General features: G+C 44.2%; 1 protein-coding gene across 1 annotated transcript in view; it reads left to right on the forward strand.

Moving 5' to 3' along the window:
* The window catches only part of LARGE1 (LARGE xylosyl- and glucuronyltransferase 1), a 587,346-nt gene that overhangs the window by 133,862 nt on the left and 433,221 nt on the right, over nucleotides 1-20,263 (forward strand).

A 20,263-nucleotide genomic window follows, 5' to 3' on the forward strand; every position in this document is an offset into this window, starting at 1 on the left:
CAGTCCTGCTGCTCTTTGACCCATGGCCTCTGGGGACCAGGTATCCCTGTGACCCCACAGAACTGAAACGTCTCTTCCTGACTCTGCCTCATGGTGTTTTCTTTTCTTGACCTTTGTGTGATGGGGAAGGTAACTGTTATGGGATGAATTGCGTTCCCCCCAGGGACTTCCCTGGTGGCACAGTGGTTAAGAATCCACCTGCCAATGCAGGGGACACAGGTTTGATCCCTGGTCCGGGAGGATCCCACATGCCGTGGAGCAACTAAGCCGGTGCGCCACAACTACTGAGCCCGTGCGCCACGGCTACTGAAGCCCACGCCCCTGGAGCCCATGCTCCGCAACAAGAGAAGCCACCACAGTGAGAAGCCCACACACCGCAACGAAGAGGAGCCCCGGCTCGCCGCAACTAGAGGAAACCCGCACGCAGCAACGAAGAAAGACCCAACGCAGCCAAAAAAAATAATTGTGTTTCCCCCAAAATTTATATGCTGAAATCCCAGCCCCCAGGACCTCAGAATGTGTTCTTTTTCTGGAAATATGGTGTCATCATTGCAGTTGTCATTAGCTAGGATGAGATCATATTTGATTAGGGTGAGCCCTCAAACATGTGATGGCCAGAGTTGTGGTACCCCAAGCTGAGGGATAACCAGAACCTCAGAGAGAGGCCTGGAACAGGTCTTCCCCTAAGCGTCCTCAGAGGGAGCATGCCCTACTCACATCAGGGTCTTGGACTTCTAGCCTCCAGACTATGAGATGATAAATTTCTGCTGTTAAAACCAGCCAGCTTGTGGCACTTCGTTACAGCAGTCCTAGGAGCGTAATGCAGTAACCCACTAAGCGTTCTACACCATGAACGTGCAAGTAGTTACGACAGGGGGCAGGTAAAGAGGAGACTGTACCTTCTTATCCCACTCCCAGTTCTTTTGTGTTTTAATGATCTAACTGTCCTTAAGTGCTTGATAAATCAGTGTTCATTATATAGCTGCTCTGTACCAGAAAACATGCTGGGCACGTCTCCACCATATTGAATCCTGGTTCTACCCCATACTATGTGTGTAACGTGTGGCATGTTATTTTTTAATTTTTAAAATAAATAAATATTTATTTATTTTTGGCTGTGTTGGGTCTTCGTTGCTGTGCGTGGGCTTTCTCTAGTTGCGGCGAGCGTGGGCTACTCTTTGTTGCGGTGCACAGGCCTCTCATTGTGGTGGCTTCTCTTGTTGCGGAGCACGGGCTCTAGGTGCGCGGGCTTCAGTAGTTGTGGCACGTGGGCTCAGTAGTTGTAGCATGCAGGCTCTAGAGCACAGGCTCAGTAGTTGTGGCACACGGGCTTAGTTGCTCCGTGGCATGTGGGATCTTCCTGGACCAGGGCTCGAACCCGTGTCCCCTGCATTGGCAGGCAGATTCTTAATGTGTGGCATGTTATTTAACCCACACTGAGCCATGGTTTTCTCAGCTGTACAGTGGAACTATGATACACAACTGTTAGGAGTTCTAGGAAGATTAAACGAGATGTAAATGCTGTCAGGCGCCCAGCATAGAGCCAGGCACACAGTAGATGCTAAGTAGATGCTGTTACTTGAGCTCCCCATGTGCCAGCTTCTAGAAATTTAAAGCCATTAATAATAATAAAGATGCTTCCTTATGTTCATAGAACAAAGGGATTTAAGTAACCTCAAGAAAAGCCATTCTTCTCAAACAAGTACTTATACACAAACATTCTTGGTAGCATTGTTCACAACAGCCAAAAGATGGAGACAACCCAAATCTCTCAACCGATAAATGGATCAATAAATGTAGTACATGCAGGCAATGGAATATTATTCAGCCATAAAAAGGAATAACACACTGATACAGGCTAGAACATGGATGAACCTCAGAAACATTATATGAAGTGAAGGAAGCCAAACAGAAAAGGCTGCATACTGTATGATTCCTCTTAAATGAAATATCCGGAACTGGTGAATCTATAGAGACAGAAAGCAAATTGGTGGTTGCCAGGAGCTCGGGGGCGGGGAAAGTGGGGAGGGACTGCTTAATGGTATGGGATTTTTTTTTTTGTAGTGATGGAAATTTTTTGGAATTAAATAAAGGTGCCCAACACTATGAATGCACTAAATGCCACTGAATTGTACATGTGAAAATGGTTCATTCTATGTCCTGTGAATTTTACCTCGATAAAAAGAAGATCCATTCTTCTTTAATTGCAAGGATATTTATGTGGCCCAAATCAGGGGAACATGGAACAAGGGTTACAATGTATAACTACTGGTAGTCATCACACAGGACAGTTAGAGATCATGGAATCTGGAGGCCCTTCAGCATCTACTCTTTAATCTAGGAGAGATGTTTTCTGTGATCTGAGGCAAATAGTGTTTCTGTCCCTCCAAAAGAGGCATTTGTGGCATTTGTGGCATTCTTCCTCCTGTGGCTCAGTGGCACCATGACTTTTCCCTCATTGCAGCACATGACCAGGACCGAGTCATGGGCCATCCCCAACCAACCCCTGACAAAGGAGAATGGTGTTGCTCCAACACACTGAGACCAGCTGTGATTTATCCCCTGCAGCCGGAGGTCCCCTCTCAGCACAGTGCCGCCCCACTGTCGTCGTCCCTTAGGACTCCGTAACACAGTGCCATAGAGTGGGTGGCTTATGAACAGCAGACGTTTATTCCTCACAGTTCTGGAGGCTGGAAGTCCAAGATCAGGTGCCAGCATGGTCGGGTTCTGGTGTGGTCCCTCTTCTGGTTTGCAGACTGCTGACTTCTCCTTGTATCCTCTCATGGTAGAGACAGCCCCTTTAATAAGGACACTAATCCCATTCAGGGGGGCTCCACCCTCATCACCTAATTACCTCTGAAAGACCCCTACCTGCGAATACCATCATATTGGGGATTAGGATTTCAATACATGAATTTTGAGGGATACATTCATTTCATTGTACCCACACATGGGCCAAATCAGCATTTTGTTAACAGAAATGTTCTCAAATCAAGGACATGGCTCTAGGCTTGGCTCCCAGCCTTCTGGTTGGCCTCTGGGTTGCACTTTCTCCTGCACTGACTCAGTCCTCACATGGCTTGCAGACGTGTTAGCTTCCTCAAGCACAGATGCTGTAATTCCTGCTCACGGATCTTCAGTAGCTCCCCAGGAGCTGTGGAATGAAGTTGACGTTCTCCTTCACATAGCATTCAAGGCCGTCCCGGTCTCATTCCCTCCACCCGTCAGTCTTGTTATGTGATGCCTCTGCGCACTGTCCTTTGGAAGGATGGTTTGCTGCCATCCCCTGGCCCCAGGCATGCCCTTCACTTCTCCCAGTGGCTCCCTCTGCCAGGGATGACTGCTCTTGCCTTGCCAGCCTTTCGACATTGTGGCATCCTCTTTGGCTCAGATCAGATGTGTTTTTCCTGAGACCCCTGCCTCCCCTGGTCCTATCCTGTGTTCATGTTCATGGGATCTGTGTCTGTCTGTCCGCTGTGTTCTCACAGGGCTCCTCAAGGGTGGGGACCCTGTCTTATTCACTTATGTAACCCTGGCCCCAAGCCCCAGGCCTGGAATAGAGCGTATGCCCAGTAAACATGGCCTGTGTAGAATTGATGAATGGCAAAAGAGTTGAGAAAAAGCAAAGAACTCAATGCCTTCATTTTCATTTGCCACAAGAGATATTTGCATAAAATCTCTATCGGCCTCTGAACGTGGAGGAAAAAATAGACTCTGCAAGTTAGACACGTAATCCTCCAACAGTCGGGAAGACTGGAGTGCATTTTGCAGTATTGGCCCTTGTTAAATGCTTATGAGCGTTTGCTTAAGCAGAATGAAAATGTGAGGCATGCCTGCATAAATCATCCCTTTCCAGAATGGAAATCAAAAGAATGAAGACCAAAACACTCCGATGGGTGGCTTCATGGGTAGCCTCGTGGATGTGATTAAAAGCTGATTTAACATTCAGAAGAAAAGCATAAAAATCAGCCTTCCCGGAGCTGGAGTCTGACCCCAGGAAAAGTGTATATCCTCAGGAAAGATCAATTTGCATTAAAGATCTCTTTGGCAATGCATTGTTGAAAGAGGTTAATATTGTAAGTGGAAATTTTTGACTGCTTCACGATTCTTTTTCCCCTTTTTTGCTTCACCACCTGTGTCATCCCAGAGAGCGCTCTGTGCTAGAAGTGATATTCTCACTTCTTGCCTGTTGATGTCTTTACCAAGCTTGTGTTCCTGCCCTTAAAAAGCAGAATCCCGGTTGTATGGTATAATAGAAGGGAAGGAAATTAGGAAAAGTACCTGGGGTTCAGGTCAATGCACTCCACTGCCCCAGGTCAAGGGAGGCGATTTTGGAGGAGAAGATGGCCACGGTGAATTTGTAGTTCTTCCTGGCATGTTCCCCCTGGAAACATGCTCTGAGCCCTTTAATGAGGGATGGATGGGTCCCGCCTGAAGAAGCGGTGCCTTAGACCATGGTTTCCCAGCCTCAGCCCTGTTGTTTTTTTGGGCTAGGTAACTGTATGTTTGGGGGCTGTTCTGTGCTTTGTAAGATGCTTTGTAGCATCCATGGCCTCAACTCACGAGATGCTAGCAGTATCCCATTCTCTCTAGTCTTGATGATCAAAAATGTCTCTTAGACATTGCCAAAGGTCCCTGTGTAGAGGGCAAAATCATCCCTAATAGAGAACCACTGTTTTAGAGGCTTACCATGTTGCTAAGCAGAAGTTAGTCTAGTAGCAAGAGGAGGTGGCAGTGGAAAGGCAGGGAAGTGTGAAGGACATGGTGCCCTTCCTTCACCTGGTGGTCCTGCCCCGGAAGGTATGAGTCGGGTGGGCCTGGAGTGACTAGGTTGGCAGGAGTCACATCAAGGAGGCCTTTAATGCCTCCCTGAGGAAAGCACATTGGGTCTGAAGCCAGAAGTCTTGGGGTTAATCCAGTGCCCCTCTTCCCAGCTGTGTGAACTGAGTTACGTAACCTTTTGAGCCTCGGTGCCTTTACCTGTAAAGTGGAGTCTCCCAGATTGGTTGTGAAGCCTGAGTGACCTCAGGCCATGTCGAAGTGTCAGTGTGGTGCCTGGCATCCTAGTCGCCCAATGAACGTTGCCCTCTTTCCTGAGCGCTCCCAACTCTGGTTAAATCCAGTTCTCTCTAGTTCTGCCACCACCCCGCTCGAGGTTGCTGTTTATCCAGCCTGTATTACTGCAAAGCCACCAGCGTTCTCTGCCTCAAGTCCATTGTCAAGCCCGCAGCCAAACTTACTTCCCTAAACAGGATGGTGTGAAGGCCTAGAAGATATTTAAACTGGTACCGTCCAGCATCATGGCTCTGCAGCACCTGAAGTGTGGCTAGGTCAAATGGAGATGTGCTGTTAATATAAGGTACCCTCTGGATTTTGATGATGTAGAATGAGAAAAAGAGCATAAAATATCTCATTAATATTTTGTATTGACTATGTGTTAAAATGCTAATATTTTAGACATGCTAAGTTGAACAAAATGTATCATTAAAATTAACTTCTCTTATTTACTTTTTTTTTTTTTTTTTGCGGTGCGCGGGCCTCTCATTTTTATGGCTCCTCCCGTTGCGGAGCACAAGCTCCGGACGCGAGGGCTCAGTGGCCATGGCCCACGGGCCCAGCCGCTCTGCGGCATGTGGGATCTTCCCGGACCAGGGCACGAACCCACATCCCCTGCATCGGCAGGCGGACTCTCAACCACTGCGCCACCAGGGAAGCCCTCTTATTTACTTTTACCTCTTTAAAAGTAGGTATGGAAAACAGGATGAGTTTTGTAAGAGTAGCTATTGTCTTATCCAAGGAAGCATATTGGTTCTTCATGGGAGAATCATTTCCTGGTACTAAGTACTGAAGTAGAATTTGTTTCATGGGGCAGTCCCTTTTTAAAGAACGGAAGTTGTCCCCTTATAAAGAGCAGTAACGTATTGAATAATTGCTCGGCACATTTCTTTTTTTCCTCCTGGTAGATGTTGGGATTTTCTTTCCTTTATATAGTACTCCCTTTGCTGATATGTACCACCTTGAGGCTGGGCCAGGGCACAGTCGTATTTATTAATTCCCTCTCCTCCTTTATATAGACTGAATGTCTGTGTCCCCCTAAAATCTGTATATTGAATTCTAACCCGCAGTGTGATGGTTTTGGGAGGTGATTAGGTCATGAGGGTGGAACCCCCATGAATGGGATCAGTGCCCTTATAAAAGAGACCCCAGAGAGCTCCCTCACCTTTTCCACCATGTGAGGACACAAGGAGAAGATGGCCACCTGTGAACCAGGATGCACCCAGACACGGTCCTCACCAGACACAGAATCTACCAGCACCTTGGTCTTGGGCTTCCCAGTCTCCAGAGCAGTGAGAAATGAATGTGTGCTGCTTAAGGCACCCAATCGATGACATTTTTGCTATAGCAGCCCAGATGGATTAAGATGCCCTTCTGCATGCTTTGTGGATGTCACAGCAAGGAGGCAGTAGTGTCTGTGGTGTCTTTAGAATTTGATTGGTCAAGCAGCTAAAATTCAACAAATTCATTTTTATGTTATTAATACTACTGTCGTATCTCACGTCGCTGTGTAATTGTATTTGGGTTTCATTTGATCTCCCTTGATCCTTGCGACAACCCTTAATGCTTGATATTGCCATGGGCCTTCACAAAAACAGATGGGAGGTTCTGAGGTATTGAATGACTTTCTGAGATCCTACAGCCTATGTGCAAAGCCCAGGTCCTGACGCCCGGTCCTCTTATAAATGCTGTGAGGTCCATGGGAAATTCCCGCTGTGCCTTGGGGGTTGTTTTTTAAAGCATAATTAGAGGGCTTCCCTGGTGGCGCAGTGGTTGAGAGTCCGCCTGCCGATGCAGGGGACGCGGGTTCGTGCCCCGGTCCGGGAAGATCCCACATGCCGCGGAGCGGCTGGGCCCGTGAGCCACGGCCGCTGAGCCTGCGCGTCCGGAGCCTGTGCTCCACAACGGGAGAGACCACAACGGTGAGAGGCCCGCGTACCGCAAACAAACAAACAAAAAACATAATTAGAAACAAAGCCGGCAGAAGTCTCAGGCTGCAGGTAGTGTGTCGTATCTGCAGAGTTTTGGGAAAATAGGTGGTTGAAAACTGGGTCCGTGACCCTAGGGAGGCCTCTGCCCTCGACCTGGGCCATCACAGTGGTTCCGAGGCAAAAGGACCTGTTTTCCTGGAGCAGCAGAATTTGACTTCCCAGCGGGATCAGGACCAAGTCAGTTGGCGGGGATGGATCCTTCGAGACTTTAAAACACAGTGAACCCCACGTTGTTAGTGTTTGTTTCAAAGCGTATTGCATGTGGTTCTTACGCTTGCAGTTCACATGATCAGTTTTTAAACAGTGCCTCCCAGGCCAAATGCCATTCTCCGAATGAAAAAAGAGATCACGAGTGCCAGTTGGACAGCCGAAGCCACAGGTTCATCTGCAGGAGGGAGAGGCTCTGGGGCCTGATGTGCACAGGAGGAGGTGGAGGAAGGAAGAGACTGCTGGGAGGCCTTTAGGAGGGATGTGCCAGGTCCAATGCCTCTTGTGTGCTCTTCCTCCGGGGGCAGAGAAAGGAGAGAAAGTTACTGAAGTGAACTTTGCAAGGGACCTCAGACGTAACAGAGGGTTTCTAAGGGGCACACCATTGCTGCAGGGACCTACTTGAGGTGCAGTGTGGATTTTGTTTCTCATATTACAGATGGTGTACAGTCAGACAGCTAGCTGGCAGACTTCTGTTTAAAATGGCTTTGGGAACAACACAAGTGACAGCAAGGTGTCTGCTGGCCGAGGCTCTCCCAGCACCTTCATCTGTTCATTTAAGGAATGCCTCCTATGTGCCTGGGTACGCCTTGATTATAAAGCAGTCATGGACTTTGCCCAAGTGGAGATGACAATCTAGTGGGTGAGGCAGCCATCCGACGAGTAGTCAAGTAATTGGATAATTCCAAAATTTGATGAGTCCTGTGAAGGAAACACTCAGGGCGTGGTGACAAAGCGGAGTGGGTTGGGGAGGAGGATACTTAGGACTGGGAGTGTCCAGCAAGACCTCTCTGAGTTGGTAGCTTTCAAGATCTAGACTTGAAGAGATGCAGCCAGATCTAGACTTGCCAGCAGCACGACCCTAGAGATAGTTAGAAGTTAGCCACGCAAGTCTTTGTCAGCGTGGCAGAGAGTTTAGGATTTGAGAGCTGGGGGAAACATTGAATGATTTCAAGCATGATCAGAGTTAGGAGGTTGCTGCAGGAAGCACACATGGGAGATGATGGTGGCTTTGATTCATATAGTGGCAGGAAAACTGAAGAGAAATGGGTGTGTTATGGGAAAGAGTACATGTTTTAAAGGTGAAAATGGCAGGATGGGAGGATGCGTGGACTTGGCAAGATGAGAGGGGTAAGTGAGGCATTGAGAAGGCTCCCAGGTATCTGGCCTGAGCGATGGATGGAGTAGATGATGTCGCCCTTTATGGAGGTGGGAAAGATCTAGAGAGGGACGGGTTTGGAAGGGAAATCGGGAGTTGAAGTCTGAGGCATGTGCAGTAGAGGAAGATCATGATACATGTCAATCTGGAGGTCAAAGAGAGGCTAGGGTTAGAGATACAAAGGTGGGAGTCATCAGCCTAGAGATTGTTTTACAAGCCATTGGAATTGGGGATATCCCCTGGGTAGAGAAACAATGACGCGTCCCCAACGGATTCCTGGAACACTCCTGGAATTTACCATTCCGAAAAGAAGAGGTTTGGCGAGAAAAGGCATATATGAAATAAATATCTCAGGGATTTCCCTGGTGGTTCAGTGGTTAAGAATCTGCCTGCCAATGCAGGGGACACGGGTTCGAGTCCTGGTCCGGGAATATCCCACATGCCATGGAGCAACTAAGTCCGTGTGCCACAACTACTGAGCCTGCGCTCTAGAGCCTGTGAGCCACAGCTTCTGAGCCTGCATGCCACAACTACTGAAGCCCATGCACCTAGAGCCTGTGCTCTGCAACAAGAGGAGCCACTGCAATGAGAAGCCCGCGCACCACAATGAACAGTAGCCACCACTCACCACAACTAGAGAAAGCCCACGCCCAGCAACGAAGACCCAATGCAGCCAGAAAAAAAAAAAATTCTCAGAGGATAAGGGAGTGAGTTTACCAGAGAAAAAATAGTAGCATTTCTGAGCAGGTGACCGCCCATTTGAAACCAGAAATGATTAAAGGGAACGAATCTGCCTGCCCGAGAGCATGATTTCATACCCTAGCATTTGGCTTCCCACGGAAAGCCGTGGAGAACAAGCATAGCTGTGTTCGTTCATTTGAAGCATCAGATTTCTCCAGGCTAGTACGGTTGGAAAAAAGGAGGGCCAAGGGAGGTGAGTCCTTGCAGAGGGAAGTTATAATCATAAACCAGGGCATCTGAGCCGAATAAGTGAAAATATAAGGAAAATCTAGACCTGGATGAATAGTAATGAAGAAAGCCAGTGGATCGAGGTTCATGAAGACAGCAAAGCATTTGTGTAAGGGCAGCCTGGGGAGGCGACCAGAGGGGGCTGGACGGCCACTCGTGTTGACATTTGCTATCTCGGAGGTTGTTCTAGAATGTGAACCTGGCCCACGTGAAGTGGCAGGTATTGTGAATTGGCTATTTGCATCACGGTATTAAAGTGGAGAGGCGTGGTGAGAAGTAAAGTCTTCCAAGAATGAGAGGCGTGACCAGGACTTACTTGCTTAATGACTGACTAGGACAGAGAGCCCATGGTGGTGCCTCGGAGGAACAGTGGTCGTCCTGCGAGGGAGGGGCAGAAGATTCGGTAGCGACAACTGGAAGCCAGGAGGGTGGAGACCCACTTCCTAGTCCTTCGGTCTGTGGACTAAGAATGCCACCTCGGTCACTGCAGCCGCCCTCAGTGGTGCACTTTGAGGAGCCTCAGGATGGGAAGAAACAGGCCCTGGATAGCTGAGATTCATTTCAAAGGAAGGAGTTCAGTGAGCCCAGACTCTTGCATCTTCCCATACACAGAAAAGCGCTAAATTCATTAACTTGAGATGTCTGGTTTTCTTTAATTAACAGGGACCTTCTGAGGTTCCAGCTACCTGGTTTTTGTTGCAAAACTCCTATATATCTTGGCTCCTCCCATACCTCTTCAGAGCAAACTGAGAGGCTGCCTCCAGGGTTTGAAGTCCTCAGAAAGTCCACCGAATAAAACAGAATTCTTAACTTTTAGGGTGTGCATTTTTTTTTTTTTCCAGTTGTTTTGTGTTTGCCTTGAGAGAGTAGTGGAAAGATGTTTCCCTCGGGAAAGCAGTGGTCCAGGGGACAGCTATGCATTCCCTTAAAAGCTGGAGGTAGCATGAAGTGAGGGGTAGTTGAGGTTAAAGAGGAATGTGTGGGTCACACAGTGGAAGTTCCACAGGATTTCATCCTTGGACTTGGGAGGAAAGCGTGGGCTGGAGGTTGTGTGACAGGAGGTGCTTGTATGATAATGAACATCCGGGGAGGCTGCTGGCTCTCACTGAGAGATTCAGGCCTTGACCCACTCAATACTTATTTATTGATCACCTCCTTGTGTGCCAGAGACTGTGCTGGCAACAAGCAAGCAGCAGTGGGCAGCATGGACAAGGTGCCTGCCCTTGAAGTATCTGCTCTGACTGGGGAGGTTCAGACTGGTCATCAATTTGGTGTCCTGTAGCAAAGAACTCTTTTCCTGTTTTTTTTTTTCAGAAAATACTAGAATTTGAATCCCAGGGTTTCCAACAACTAAACCAGTGTCCTTAGCCTCTTTTAGTGTCGATTTTCCCTTCTGTAAAATGGGTGTGGTGGTGCCTCTGTGGGTGGTGTTGGTGTTGCTCCGTTATTATTCAAATGTGCAAGAATTGCTTTTGCCAGGAGGTCAGGGTGGGTCATCAGAGCTACCATTAGTCCATAAGATGCTTGTGTTTAATTAGAAAAAGGCACTTTTCCTTCTAGAAACTCTGCTTCCGTCAGTCAGAGAACTGTTGTAGTAAACATGCAATTGAAGAAGTCCAGGTGCTCCCTCCTGCACTGGCTTGTCCCTGCAGTGTGAGGCGAGGGGAGAGGCGAGTTTTGGGTATTAACCAGTTATTTGCTAAGTGCCTGAGTACAGGCCTCTCAAACAGTAATGTGCTCTCGAATCACTTAGGCTCTTGTTAAAATGCAGATTCTGATTCATTGGGGCTGGGGTGGGGCCCAGTGGCTGCTGGTTCAGGGACCACACTTTGGGTTGAGATGGCTACTGTAAACCTTTGTCTTAAATGCTGGTAGAAGACCTGGATCCTTTGACCTTAGGGGTTTTGGTCTGATGTGGAGAGATAACAGGAAATGGTTAGAAAACAATTAAGTGATCAGCAATGTGCTCTTGACACCTATTGGGGTCTAGAAACAAAGAGAAGGAATGCCTCTAGGTCTGGACTTGCCAGGAAGGTTTCACAGGAGCAGTAAGGACATGGAATTCCTCCTGAGGTCCAGCAGAGGAGGAAGGACATTGCAGGACGGTTGGGGTATGTGTGAGGGGATGGCTTGGGTATAGACATGAGGTGTATTATTGCTGGTTGTCATACCAGCAATAATACAAATAATGATAACAGCCAAGCTAACATTGGCAGAGGTTCTATCTGCTGTAGGACCTGTTTTATAATCTCTTTGCCCTCTTAGTACAGGGGTGACAATGTTATGACTCTCAGGATTCAGCCACTCTTTTAGTTAGAAAAATCGGTGGCCCAAGTCTGTTACTTGTCCTAGGATCAGTTTGGGATCCTAAGTGGTTCTGATGGGTTTGGCCATTGTGTTCCTTAGACTTTGTTTTTGGAGGTTACTTAGATTTTTATTCCCTCTTCATGTACATTGTTTCTGGACAATCCACACGTCTTGAACACCCATGAAAAATCATTTCTAACATCCATGATGCTAATTAAAAGACAGCCTCTGGTTGTCTCTCTCTCTCTCTCTTTTTTTTTTTTAACAACAGAAACTAACACAGTATTGTGAAGCAGTTATACTACAATAAAGATCTATTAAAAAAATAATAGAAAAAAAGACAGCCTCTGGTGTTGATCAGAGATGGCTGAACACAGCAGTGTTTGGAATGTGGGCCTCTGACTGGGGTCTTTCAGGTGGTAACCAGCAACCCCTCGAGGGTATAATCCCAACTAGGATCCTACATATGTTAACTCACTGCCCCTAGCATGTAAGGTAAAAGTAACACGTATATACTACAGTGTCTGCACTGAGGTGTTTTGAATGGAAAGCACTATAACAAGAAGACATAGTGATTTAAGCTTTTAAATATTTTTAAATGATAAAAGGAATGCATACTCCTTATATTTATATAATATTTAGGAAAAGTATATGTTCATGTATATTGAAATTATCCATATGCTATACCCAGAGATAACTTTCAACACTTATACCTCTTTCATATCTATAGCTACGTAGGTACTTATATGTTTATATACAATTTATTACATTGGATTGAAGGATACTTGAAATCACATTTTATGTTCAACTTTGAATCCTACCTTTTGTGGCTTAACAGCTCATGGGAATTTTTCTGGTTCATACAGTGTATTTCATAGATGTGAATTTCATTGGTTAAGACAAATGGGAGAAGACAGATGGAGTAGATATTTAGGAGGAGAAATTGACCAGCTTGGCTAAGGAATTGGATGTTGGATTTGAGGGAGGGGCATTTAGAGATGACTCTTAGACACCTGGATTAATAGGTGAGACCTTCTCCCTTTCCCCAGGCAAGAACAGTTTAGAGACTGGTTTTCTAGTTAATGCATCAACATTTGCACCTGCTTGGGATGTAATTTCCAGCCCACCTCCAGTTTCCTCCTTCCTTGCTTCTTCTTATGTTGATTCCTATACTAACTTCCTGGAGGAACTTCTGATATAAATTGAGATTTTTCTTTAAAATGTGTTTCTAGTGCACAGAGGTGTCATTTAAAAGTCAGATTCATGAAGGAATATTTTTTACCTGCTGGGTTTAATTTCAGATGCCAGTGTTATCATAAAAGGCAAACCACCCTAGACTCTGTATTAAAACGTTGTACAAATTGTGCCAGTTGAAATTGACTTCTGCAGATGGAGAGAGGAAAGGAGGAAAATAAGTGTTGTAAAGAGTCTTTTTTTTTTTTAAAGTTTGAATTTTATTTTATTTTTTTATACAGCAGGTTCTTATTAGTCATCAGTTTTATACACATCAGTGTATACATGTCAATCCCAGTTGCCCAATTAATCACACCACCATCCCCACCCCCCGGCCGCTTTCCCTGCTTGGTGTCCATACGTTTGTTCTCTACATCTGGGTCTCTATTTCTGCCCTGCAAACCGGTTCATCTGTACCATTTTCTAGGTTCCACATATATGTGTTAATATACGATATTTGTTTTTCTCTTTCTGACTTACTTCACTCTGTATGACAGTCTCTAGATCCATCCACGTCTCTACAAATGACCCAGTTTCGTTCCTTTTTATGGCTGAGTAATATTCCATTGTATATATGTGCCACATCTTCTTTATCCATTCGTCTGTCGATGGGCATTCAGGTTGCTTCCATGACCTGGCTATTGTAAATAGTGCTGCAGTGAACATTGGGGTGCATGTGTCTTTTTGAATTATGGTTTTCTTTGGGTATATGCCCAGTAGTGGGATTGCTGGATCATGTGGTAATTCAATTTTTAGTTTTTTAAGGAACCTCCATACTGTTCTCCATAGTGGCTGTATCAATTTACATTCCCACCAACAGTGCAAGAGGGTTCCCTTTTCTCCACACCCTATCTAGCATTTGTTGTTTATAGATTTTCTGATGAAGCCCATTCTAACTGGTGTGAGGTGATACCTCATTGTAGTTTTGATTTGCATTTCTCTAATAATTAGTGATACAGAGCAGCTTTTCATGTGTTTCTTGGCCATCTGTATGTCTTCTTTGGAGAAATGTCTATTTAGGTCTTCTACCCATTTTTATACTGGGTTGTTTGTTTTTTTAATATCGGGCTGAATGAGCTGTTTATATATTTTGGAGATTAATCCTTTGTCCATTGATTTGCTTGCAAATATTTTCTCCCATTCTGAGGGTTGTCTTTTTGTCTTGTTTATGGTTTCCTTTGCTGTGCAAAAGCTTTGAAGTTTCATTAGGCCCCATTTGTTTATTTTTGTTTTTATTTCCATTACTCTAGAAGGTGGATCAAAAAAGATCTTGCTGTGATTTATGTCAAAGAGTGTTCTACCTATGTTTTCCTCTAAGAGTTTTATAGTGTCCTGTCTTACATTAAGGTCTTGAATCCATTTTGAGTTTATTTTTGTGTATGATGTTAGGGAGTATTCTAATTTCATTCTTTTACATGTAGCTGTCCAGTTTTCCCAGCACCACTTATTGAAGAGACTGTCTTTTCTCCATTGTATATCCTTGTCTCCTTTGTCATAGATCAGTTGACCATAGGTGCGTGGGTTTATCTCTGGGCTTTCTATCTTTTTCCATTGATCTATGTTTCTGTTTTTGTGCCAGTACCATATTGTCTTGATTACTGTAGCTTTGCAGTATAGTCTGAAGTCAGGGAGTCTGATTTCTCCAGCTCTGTTTTTTTTCCCTCAAGACTGCTTTGGCTAGTCGGGGTCTTTTGTGTCTCCATACAAATTTTAAGATTTTTTGTTCTAGTTCTGTAAAAAATGCCATTGGTAATTTGATAGGGATTGCATTGAATCTGTAGACTGCTTTGGGTAGTATACTCATTTTCACAATACTGATACGTCCAATCCAAGAACATGGTATATCTCTTCACCTGTTGGGTATCATCTTTGATTTCTTTCATCAGTATCTTATAGTTTTCTGCATACAGGTCTTTAGTCTCTCTAGGTAGGTTTATTCCTAGGTATTTTTTTCTTTTTGTTGCAATGGCAAATGGAAGTGTTTCCTTAATTTCTCTTTCAGATTTTTCATCATTACTGTATAGGAATGCAAGAGATTTCTGTGCATTAATTTTGTATCCTGCAACTTTACCAAGTTCATTGATTAGCTCTAGTAGTTTTCTGGTGGCATCTTTAGGATTCTCTATGTATAGTATGTCATCTGCAAACAGTGACAGTTTACTTCTTCTTTTCCAATTTGTATTCCTTTTATTTCTTTTTCTTCTCTGATTGCTGTGGCTAGGACTTCCAAAACTATGTTGAATAATAGTGGTGAGAGTGGACATCCTTGTCTTTTTCCTGATCTTAGAGGAAATGCTTTCAGTTTTTCACCAGTGACAATGATGTTTGAAGTGGGTTTGTTGTATATGGCCTTTATTATGTTGAGGTAGGTTCTCTCTATGCCCACTTTCTGGAGAGTTTTTATCATAAATGGGTGTTGAATTTTGTCAAAACCTTTTTCTGCATCTATTGAGATGATCATATGGTTTTTATCCTTCAATTTGTTAATATGGTGTATCACATTGACTGATTTTTGTATATTGAAGAATCCTTGCATCCCTGGGATAAATACCACTTGATCGTGGTGTATGATCCTTTTAATGTGTTGTTGGATTCTGTTTACTAGTATTTTGTTGAGGATTTTTGCATCCATATTCATCAGTGATATTGGTCTGTAATTTTCTTTTTGTGTAGTATCTTTGTCTGGTTATGGTATCAGGGTGATGGTGGCCTCATAGAATGAGTTCAGGAGTGTTCCTTCCTCTGCAATTTTTGGGAAGAGTTTGAGAAGGATAGGTGTTAGCTCTTCTCTAAATGTTTGATAGCATTCACCTGTGAAGCCATCTGGTCCTGGACTTGTGTTTCTTGGAAGATTTTTAATTAGTTTCAATTTCATAACTTGTGATTGGTGTGTTCATATTTTCTACTTCTTCCAGGTTCAGTCTTGGAAGGTTATACCTTTCTAAGAATTTGTCCATTTCTTCCAGGTTGTCCATTTTATTGGCATAGTGTGCTTGTACTAGTCTCTTAGGATGCTTTGTATTTCTGCTGTGTTTGTTGTAACTTCTCCTTTTTCATTTCTAATTTTATTGATTTGAGTCCTCTCCCTCTTTTTCTTGATGAGTCTGGCTAATGGTTTTTCAATTTTGTTTATCTTCTCAAAGAATCAGCTTTTAGTTTTATTGATCTTTGGTATTGTTTTCTTTGTTTCTATTTTGTTTATTTCTGCTCTGATCTTTATGATTTCTTTCTTACTACTAACTTTGGGTTTTGTTAGTTCTTCTTCCTCTAGTTCCTTTAGGTGTAAGGTTAGATTGTTTATTTGAGGTTTTTGTTGTTTCTTGAGGTAGGCTTGTATAGCTATAAACTTCCCTCTTAGAAATGCTTTTGCTGCTTCCCATAGGTTTTGGATTGTCGTGTTTTCATTGTCATTTGTCTGTAGGTATTTTTTGATTTCCTCTTGGATTTCTTCAGCGATCTTTTGGTTATTTAGTAACGTATTGTTTAACCTCCATGTGTTTGTGTTTTTTACATTTTTTTCCCTGTAATTGATTTCTAATCTCATAGTGTGGTGGTCGGAAAAGATGCTTGATATGATTTCAATTTTCTAAAATTTATTGAGGCTTGATTTGTGACCCAAGATGTGATCTCTCCTGGAGAATGTTCCGTGCGCACTTGAGAAGTGTAATCTGCTGTTTTTGGATGGAATGTCCTGTAAATAGCAATTAATCTATCTAGTCTATTGTGTCATATAAAGCTTCTGTTTCCTTATTTATTTTCATTTTGGATGATCTGTCCATTGATGTAAGTGAGGTGTTAAAGTCCCCCACTATTATTGTGTTACTATCGATTTCCTCTTTTATAGCTGTTAACAAGTTGCCTTATAGTAGTGAGGTGCTCCTATGATGGGTGCATATATATTTATAATTGTTATATCTTCTTCTTGGATTGATCTCCTGATCATTATGTAGTGTCCTTCCTTGTCTCTTGCAACATTCTTCATTTTAAAGTCTATTTTATGTGATATGAGTATTGGTGCTCCAGCTTTCTTTTGATTTCTATTTTCATGAAATACCTTTTTCTGTCCCCTCACTTTCAGTCTGAATGTGTCCTAGGTCTGAAGTGGGTCTCTTGTAGACAGCATATAGATGGGTGTTGTGTTTGTATCCATTCAGCAAGCCTGTGTCTTTTGGTTGGAGCATTTAATCCATTCACATTTAAGGTAATTATCGATATGCATGTTCCTATGACCATTTTCTTAATTGTTATGGGTTTGTTTTTGTAGGTCCTTTTCTTCTCTTGTGTTTCCCACTTAGAGAAGTTCCTTTAGCATTTGCTGTAGAGCTGGTTTGGTGGTGCTGAATTCTCTTACCTTTTGCTTGTCTGTAAAGCTTTTGATTTCTCCATTGAATCTGAATGAGATCCTTGCTGGGTAGAGTAATCTTGGTTGTAGTTTCTTCCCTTTCATCACTTTAAGTATATCATGCCACTCCCTTCTGGCTTGTAGAGTTTCTGCTGAGAAATCAGCTGTTAACCTTATGTGAGTTTCCTTGTGTGTTATTTGTCGTTTTTCCCTTGCTGCTTTCAATAATTTTTCTTTGTCTGTAATTTTTGCCAATTTGATTACTGTGTGTCTCAGCGTGTTTCTCCTTGGGCTTGTTCTGTATGGGACTCCCTGCACTTCCTGGACTTGGGTGGCTATTTCGTTTTCCCATGTTAGGGAAGTTTTCGACTGTAGTCTCTTCAAATATTTTCTCTGGTCCTTTCTCTCTCTCTTCTCCTTCTGGGACCCCTATAATGCGAATATTGTTGTATTTAATGTTGTCCCAGAGGTCTCTTAGGCTGTCTTCATTTCTTTTCATTCTTTTTTCTGTTCCGCAGCAGTGAATTCAACCATTCTGTCTTCCAGGTCACTTATCCGTTCTTCTGCCTCAGTTATTCTGCTACTGATTCCTTCTAGTGTATTTTTCATTTCAGTTATTGTATTGTTGGTCTCTGTTTGTTTGTTCTTTAATTCTTCTAGGTCTTTGTTAAACATTTCTTGCATCCTTTTGATCTTTGCCTCCATTCTTTTTCCGAGGTCCTGGATCATCTTCACTATCATTATTCTGAATTTTTTTTCTGGAAGGTTGCCCATCTCCACTTCATTTAGTTGTTTTTTCTGGGGTTTTCTTTTGTTCCTTCATCTGGTACACAGCCCTCTGAGTTTTCATCTTGTCTGTCTTTCTGTGAATGTGGTTTTTGTTCCACAGGCTGCAGGATTGTAGTTCTTCTTGCTTCTGCTGTGTGTTGTAAAGCGTCTTAAAAAGTATTATTTAAATAGTAATGCCACTTGAGTTCCAGTCCATATATGTTCCTACTTTCCTCTAAATTATAAATTCTTCTATAGCTTTTCCAATTATATTTCTGTCTATTGCACTTTTTTTTTTTTTTTTGGAATGGGAGCAAACAGTGTTGATATGTTTGACCCTGGGAAAGAAAATAATTAGATTCAGTATGATGGCTTTAGTTTCCAACAGAAGGAAAATGCCCCCCTGGCAAAGCTGTTAGAATGAAATACTTAAGGAGAGCAGAGCCTGAGGTGTCTCTGCACTAGGTGTGTGTAACCTTTGGTCAGTTAATCCATCTTTCTGGGTCTTGGTTTTCTCATCTATAAAATGGGGAGGAAAAAATAGCACCTACCTCATAGGCTAGTTTGAGAATCAAACAAGTAAAAAAACACTGGAAGGTGCTTGATGCATAATAAGTGCTACTTACTGCTTGCTGCCTTTACCATAATGAAGTGAACTGTGAAAAAAAAAGTGATTTTAGTGTAATGGTACCTACCACCCGAAGGAGGATTAAATAGGTGGGTCTTTCAGGTTTCAAATACCCATGTGCCATGTCAGTCAAGACCTTTTTGTTTAAATCTATTTTCTACCAAACCCTTTTGGGGCCGGGGAGGGTGGGAATGGCGAGAGATGAAACAATGTAAGTAAGGCTGCTCTTTGGTGTCCTGGAAGGGCGGTGGGGTCACGTCTGCCTGTGCTTGATCATCTTTGCTAGTCGCTTATTCTAGGGCGCTCTCATTTAAGGCTCATACCGTCCCCCACTACAGAGGGCAGCGCTTATGTTATAGATGGACAAAATGAAGCTTGCCCAGAGACGGGGGCCTTGCCAGGGTCACAGCTAGTCAAGTGTGGTATCTGGATTTGCATCCAGATCTTTCTCAATGCCCAGCCTCTCGTCACAGCACTGCCTCTTCCTGAGAGATCACCAGCATGGCTGTGCTTCTCCTTCTTAGTGACTAGCGGAGTTTGTGTGTAGGGTTTGTTTCCCTAACTTCAGAACGGAAAACTTCCCTAGGGGGGGCTTCTCAAGTCCACATCCTTTGTTTAAAGGGATTTTGCTTTTTCGGGTTTTACTTGCTCGTCCACACCCTCCAGCCCTGTAGTCTTTGATCTATTTCCAGAGAGGGTCATTTAGAAAATCCCGTCAGAGTGGTCACAGAAGAAAGCTTAGCCTTGACAGCTGAGGTTGGCTCTGTTGGGTGTTTATTGCCGGCAAGTTGCCGAACACAGATTCCTGAAGCTTGAGAGGGTCGCCTTTGGTTAGAATCTGATTCCGTTTATTTGTTCGACAGACAGTTATCGGGCCCTGCAGGTGACAGGCGGTCGGCTAAGTGTCAGTGAATACAAGGTGAGTCAGACGGGGCACCTCCCTTCTCGAAACACCAAGGCTGGTGCGGAAGGAAGACACTTAAACCAGACCATTGTCACATAGGGTTTAAGGGTTATGGCAGAGGGAAGGACACATTCAAGGGGACATTTAAACCAGGTCTTTGGTGGTCGTCCCTTCCTTGGGAATCTGCAGCCTTTTATAACTGCCTGCCGTGGCAGCTCTGCTCTGCGAAGGGGGCTCCACGTGGACTTTTCTCTCCACCTCCAGCCACTGTGATGTCTGTGTTGGGAGCTGTGAGGGCATGAGATTGTATGGTCGGTTGGATTTTAAATTTTTTTGTAAGTCACATGCCTTCCTGGTCAGGTACTCAGATGAAAGATCGTTCGCCCTCTGCTCGGTCTGGATTGACCTTCTGTGTCTTCTTTGAACCTGTCTCAGCCAGCCTTCTGCGGGGTCCATGATTGTCCCTCTGCAGGCTGGTTGTAGGTTGTCTGTCTGCTCCCCTCCGGTCTCTGCATGTTTGAAATATTTCATGCTTTTCCGGCAATCTTCTGTGAAAGGGTGGAAGCTATTAAGACAGTCCCTGTGGAGTGTTTCTAGGTTTTCCCCTGTGACTGAGATGTAGCCTCCCGCCCATGACGTTGGGGCCTCTCCGGTCTCCTTTCCCTCGAGTGTGTCGTCTGTTAGCCTTGCCCGCCTTCCG

This window comes from Globicephala melas, chromosome 10 (genome assembly GCF_963455315.2).
Source record: "Globicephala melas chromosome 10, mGloMel1.2, whole genome shotgun sequence".
Taxonomy (NCBI): domain Eukaryota; kingdom Metazoa; phylum Chordata; class Mammalia; order Artiodactyla; family Delphinidae; genus Globicephala; species Globicephala melas.